This window comes from Lactuca virosa, chromosome 9 (assembly GCF_052849685.1).
Source record: "Lactuca virosa cultivar CGN04683 chromosome 9, Lactuca_virosa_CGN04683_v6, whole genome shotgun sequence".
Taxonomy (NCBI): domain Eukaryota; kingdom Viridiplantae; phylum Streptophyta; class Magnoliopsida; order Asterales; family Asteraceae; genus Lactuca; species Lactuca virosa.
The window spans coordinates 116,430,536-116,437,082 of NC_136434.1; the positions used below are offsets into that span (position 1 = coordinate 116,430,536).

The 6,547-nt window shown below is 34.0% G+C and overlaps 1 pseudogene across 1 annotated transcript; it reads right to left on the reverse strand.

The window, feature by feature from the left end:
* Positions 1-1,865: 1,865 nt before the first annotated feature.
* On the reverse strand, positions 1,866-3,306 carry LOC145139692 (putative E3 ubiquitin-protein ligase XBAT31; annotated as a pseudogene). The gene is made up of 4 exons (XR_013721975.1): positions 3,220-3,306; positions 2,951-2,981; positions 2,751-2,836; positions 1,866-2,477 (listed from the first exon to the last, which is right to left on the reverse strand). The product of XR_013721975.1 is annotated as a putative E3 ubiquitin-protein ligase XBAT31 (transcript).
* Between the last annotated feature and the right edge of the window lie 3,241 nt (positions 3,307-6,547).

The following is a 6,547-nucleotide window of genomic DNA, read 5'->3' on the forward strand; positions in this document are numbered from 1 at the left end:
TATTCCGTGTTTCCTCTTAAAATTTTACCATACATATTATGTCTTAAATATATTGATATATATGTAACACATTTCCCTCAAACGACATCTTCAACGAATCCAACACTATTGTCGACAAAAAGTATGAACCATCTAACCTTACTCGAATTCATGAGAAATCCTGTCTATAATTAAAGCAAAAGATATTACAGCTAAGAGTCGATTTCTAATGAAGCCCAATTTCTATCGGGAAAAGATTGTGTCGACATTTGTAGTTCGGAAATAGGTTGTAGACCGGCTTTACATCATTATATACTTATAAAGGAAGTATTTTTCCTTTCACCACATTCATTTGAAACTCCCATGCATTTTTCCTTTCACCACATTAATTTGAAACTCCCATGACTTTTCAATTTCTTTCTAATAATGATTATAAGTTGGTTAATAAAGTTAAATAAATATGAAACCTAAAGTGTAATCATATATAAACTAACTTTCAATATTAAAATAATATATTTTCTTCTACTTATAAAGTTATGTTTTTAACTTTTAACATATTATACTTAATTTATTAGGTCTAATATGTTATTGTATGTAAACCATTATCATTTTAAAGCTACAACTTTTGAACAATTTGTATAAAATACTTAAATTGTTAATTTAAATATCACCTTACATGATTAACTTAAATATAAATTTTAGTTCAACTTAAACAACCCAAAGAATATTTTGTAAATAGTTAAAAGTGATAAATTGTAGTATATTTCTAATAAAGATTATAAGTTGGTTAATAATGTTAAATAAATATCAAACCTAAAGTGTAATCATAAGTAAACTAAATTTCAATATTAAAATAATATTTTTACTTCTACTTATAAAGTTATGTCTTTAACTTTAACATATTCTACTTAATTTATTAGATTTAATATGTTGTTGTATGTAAACCATTATCAGTTTAAAGCTACAACTTTTGAACAGTTTGGACAAAATACTTAAATTGTTAATTTAAATATAACATTGCAGGGTCAGCTTCAATATAAATTTCAATTCCACTTAAATAACCCAATGAATATTTTGTGAATAGTTAAAAGTGCGAAGTGCAAAAACTAAATTGTAATATCAATTTAACTAAAATATTTCCTAAAAATATTTTTATAATCGTTAAAAATTTTCAAATAAGTAGCTTAAAATAACTTACAATAAAAATAATTAAAAATAACTCTATATAAATGATTATATTGTTACCTTTAAAATAAAAAAAAATTGTTTTATGTTTTAAATAGTTACAATGATATAAATTAAAACGTTAAGGAAATAAATTTTAAAAAATTAATTAACAATAACAACAACTATAAATAACATTAAACCATATATTATATTTAATTTTATTCATGAGTAACCCGCAGGTAGATGTCGTTCAAAAGATTGAGATTATGCAATTTTAATAGATGTGTATATTATCATATAATTCCAAATAATCAATATATTATATCAACTTAGTATAGGAATTATTATATCAAATTTAACAACAACATTATTGTTATATTTAAACAAAAACATATATTTGTAGATATTTCAGCAATATAGATGCTTTTGCGCAACGCGCGGGTATTCGCCTAGTTATGTGCATAATCCTAACATAATTCCCTAAGACGCTTCTAGCTTCTATGATCCTCATCCTATTTCTTTTTCTATATTCTCCATTAAGCATACAAGGAGGTGGATCTTCACTCTTCTTGCATCTTTATGACTTTACGATAATGTATAGGTTAACCACAAAGTGATATAGAGATTTGTAATGTGTGTAAGGTGAGATATGTGCAATATTATATTTGATTTTTTCCCTTCAAGAACCATCAAAGAGAGAGTAATTAAACAAAGTCTCCCATGCAAGCTTTTACTACTTCTGCTTCAAGTAGAAGTAAATACAATGGAAACAAATACTCACCAACCCAAACCTCCCTCCACCTTTTGCTTTTACTTATTCCCCACAAATCTTTAAAACAAATAACAAATTCGAAGAGATCTTTCTATACATGGAAACCCCAAGACTTCTTCCCCTATTCCTTGCAACCCAAGTTTCCAACTTTCATAACCTTTTTCACGGTTTATCGATTTCATTATCAACCGAAACCTGACCCAACCCGCGACCCACAATTTTCCCAAACGATGGCACAACCGATAAACTCCTAAAGCTGCTGCTCCCCTCACTTAAATTCTGAGACTTTCTTGATTTTCTCTGTTTAGGGGAGGAATAAAGATCGAGTTCTTGGTCAGCAGTGTTGACTTTGACTTTGACCACGGTCAGCCGGGCTATGTTGCTTCGGAAAAACGGGCAGATGGGTGCGGGCAGGGATAAGGTTGTCAGGTTCGGTTTGTTGTGGGTTGTGGCAGCATAATGCGAGTGTGCATTGAGCACACATTTGATGACCACAATCTTGAACTTCAATGGAGCATAATTGGTCAAAGCATATGCAGCATAACTGTGAATCACTCGCCTGCAAATTGCAAATATCAAGTTGATTCAAATTTTAAATTCGATTCTAGAATGTTATTCAAGTGTTCATTAAAGTAATTGAAATCGAATGTAAACGTATGGTGTTTAAAGTCGACAAAAATATCTGGTCATCAAAAGTCAAAAGTCATCAACTATGACCATTTCAACGTATAACAATCCAAAAGTTTTTGTCTTTCTGCATTTGTTTTTACCGTGTTTCTGAATCTTGACCATGAAAAGTTTAACAAATTGTGGAGATTAATTCATTAATTACCTCGGAGATGTTATCATCCATGGCGGTGGTATCAGAATGGGAAGGAGACGGCATCGAGTAGCAGGTGTTTTTCAAAGAGCTCGGGACTTCATATTAGAATTTTTTTTTGAAAATTATAGAAACTTCAAATCAATCGATGAGAATGAGAATGAGAGGAAATAGCACACCTGTTTATGACGATTCAAAGAATCAGGATTGACAGATCGATTCTCCAAAAAGCATTGAAAGAATCTGGAAGAAAACCCAGATAATATATGAATCAAAGATACAAAATTAAAAGCACCCATCAATCAAATCGATCAAATACAATAACAATATTTGAGGAAGGTCCAAGCTCCGAACAGAGAAACCCAGAAATGATAAACTACGAACCTCGATCTGGCCATTGGCAGCAGCTATGTGAAGAGCAGAATGGCGATCATAAATGGTTTTTTGTTGAATCAGAGATGGATCTCTCTCTCTCCAAAACAGTCTTCACAATCTCCAAATCGCCAAACTGTACTGCAGTGAACAAGCCATGTTCATCTTGTACCCTGCAACTAAGACCCTGTCCCATGGTTTTAGGGTAATCTGAAGTTTTGATGGTTTATGCAGAAGACCGACGGAAGTCCACCGGAATCATCTACTACCACCAAGAGAGGGATTGGTGGTCGGGAATGGAGAAAGGGTTAAAGGGCATCGTATTTAAGTAGCTGCAGAGATAAATGGGGACACTGGGGGCAAAGGCGGAGGAAGGTGGCTACGGGCAGATGGACGGGTACACGTCTGACAACGGGCATGTGTCAGTAATTTACGGGCAGTTTAGAGATTCCAAAAATAACGTAGTGGGCCCGTGTCTGGTTTTAATACATTTTATTATCTATAGTTTTATACATTTGAGCAAATATTATTTACGGAGAAAAATATCTCTTACGATTGTTCCATTCAACTTCTCTTTGTTCTTTACCCTCCAAAAAGGAATTTGGATAAAAATTCGTTGAAAACTACTGTAATCATTCTTTGATACTTAGAAGATCTAAACAATTTGGCCAGACGGAAGCAGGTGCAGGAAGAGGGGCGGGGTCTTTCCCGCTCCGATAGACACCGCACCAGCAGTGCGGGAAGGGCTGAGCGAGGAGGAGATAGGGAGTGGGGTTGCCGCGTTCTCGTTCCGTGGGGATTGGGTAGAATTTTTTTTATATATAACTGTTAAAAAACAATAAAATGTGATTTTTTTTTTTTTTGTATTTACAACGGCTATATGGTTTGAAATGTAATTTTTTTTACCCTCTACAACCTCTATAAATACTCATACTCTTTTACTTTCAATCAAACCTCAACCTCTATTGAAAAAAAAAACGAATCCCGACAATTAAATCCCAACCTCCGATAGAAGGGAAAAAACTCATATTTCGAGTTTAAGCACCCCTACTCAAAACATTTTTGCTATCGATTCATCATCACAAAGAGTTTATCGTCCCAAACTCGATGCTCCTATTCAATCTCCACTAAAATTTCAATACTAAAATGTTATACAATATTACCCGGTCCAAGTTTCAAATGTTACTCCGCAAATGTTTTCAAACTTTGTTGTTTTTCTCGATCAACATTCGCTAAATCAACCTCAAACCTAACCCTAAACCCAACAACAATTCCGACTTGTCGATGAGTTGGATGACTCGGAAGAAGAAGAGATGGTTCCCGAAACTCAACCCACTCCACAATGACACAAAGGAAAACAACAACCGTGCGAGGGTGTCGCACAACCGGGAAGACAAAAGCCGATACCGTGGCTTCCACAAGAAGAACTATTTTTGGTAAAAGCTTGGGTTGACATTTCTGAGGATTCGAAGACAGGAAATGCACAACCGGGAGATCATTTTTGGCATCGCATTTTTAGAACGGTTTCGGGAGGAGCTAGGAAAAGATGGCGACTACCGTACGAAACACCAAATGAATTCGAAGTTTCGAGAAATAGCAAAGGGGGTTTCAAAAATAAACGGGTTGTACAACAACCTAAAAATCCAATGAAAAAACGGCCAAGGCGATGAAGAAATACTTCAACAAGCTTTGCAATTTTACCTTGAAGAAGTCGGAAAACCATTCAAGTGCACGATTGTTGGAAATTATTGGTTAAAAGTCCTAGTGAAAATACAAGCAAGATTTTATTTTTGGAGTACAATAATCAAAGCGAACGAAAACGGGTTCTAGTCGTTACACAACTTCCTCCAATGCTCGGCTCGGTCTAGATTTAAATCAGAAGGACGAACTCGAGCTAGAAGAAATTGTCTGACCGATGAGTAGGGACAAAGCAAAAAGGAAGGGAAAAGGGACTTCTTCGGGTGCATCGAATTTCAGCATGGACCTTGACGAAATGCGGAAAATAACAGCGTCGTTTGATTGATATAATCTTAATTTCACTGAACGTTTGGCGTTCGACAAAGAAAAAGAAGAAGCAAGGAAGAAGGAGCGCACAGAGAGACAAGAAATGGAGGATATGAAGTTCTTAATGGAAAACACCAACCATCTCTCGGGACCGGATCTCGAGCTTGTGATGAAGAAGAGGGAAAAAATTATGAAAAAATAATTTCCATATGTTGTTGTTGGTGTTGGATTAGTGTCTAAGTCCATAACTATAATTGGTATATACTTGACCCGACCCGACATGGTCCATTTGGGTTGCACTTCACCGGAACAATTTGTATGGATAGACTTATGAGAAAAGGGTATTTATGATTTATTAATATATTATAAGTTCTAATATATTAATATGAAATCATATTATTTAATTAGTATTGATCAAGAATTAATTTGGAATTAATTTAGTGATAAAAAAGAGACTAGTTAAATATGGACTCATATAGTATGGGCTAATATTATTTAGGATGGGTTAAGCCTACATGGAAGTCCATGGATAGTCCATGGAGCTTTTAACCCATGGATCCTAAGTAATGTGGAAAGTCATGGGTATTAGGGTTTACCCTAATCATGCATACTATATAAAGGAGTCATTGGCTCATAAAATTGGCACTAGTGTGTGTTAAAAGAAAGAGACCCGATTTTGTGAGCCTACATATTCTCTTAAGTCTTCCAAGTAGCTGATGATGATTTGTGATTCCACTTGATACATTCAGATTATTGGTGCTAGGCTCTTAAAGCTCCAAGTAATCAACTACAAGAAAAAGGTATGTATTCTATCTAGTTTTATTATGCAAGTAACATATGATTATATGCTAGTTAGGGTAATACCTTGGAAACTTCAAGTTTGCATGTATAATAGAGAAAACATAGATCCAAGGTATTTAGGGTTTCATGTACACCATAGGAGTGTTAGAATGCTCAAAACCCAACAGTGGTATCAGAGCCTAGGCTTGGTTTTCAATTATACTTGATGCAACTCATTTTTCAAAGCCAAGAATCTGCCTAGACATGAAACTCGACGAGTTCATGAGTTAATGCATGAACTCTATGAGTTCCTTATAGAACTCGACGAGTTGGTCTCCCATAATGTAGATTTCTGAGTTTTGGTGCTGGAATTGGTCTAGAATCATTACCTTAAATGTTTTGGATTTATAAAACCTGTTTTTAATGTGGTAATGATTATGGTAAACCAGTTTCAAAGTTATTATCAAAGTTTCAAGTTTTATATATGTTTATATGATTCTTGAAAAATTGTTAATATGGATTGTTCATGCTTATGAGTTTTGGTAGATCATAGGAATTATGTGCAAATTGTTTGTTAGTGTAATTCTTGATCTTAATGACATTGAATGGACTCCATAACTTGTCCTCAAGTTATGGAAAACAAAAAGTTTTTT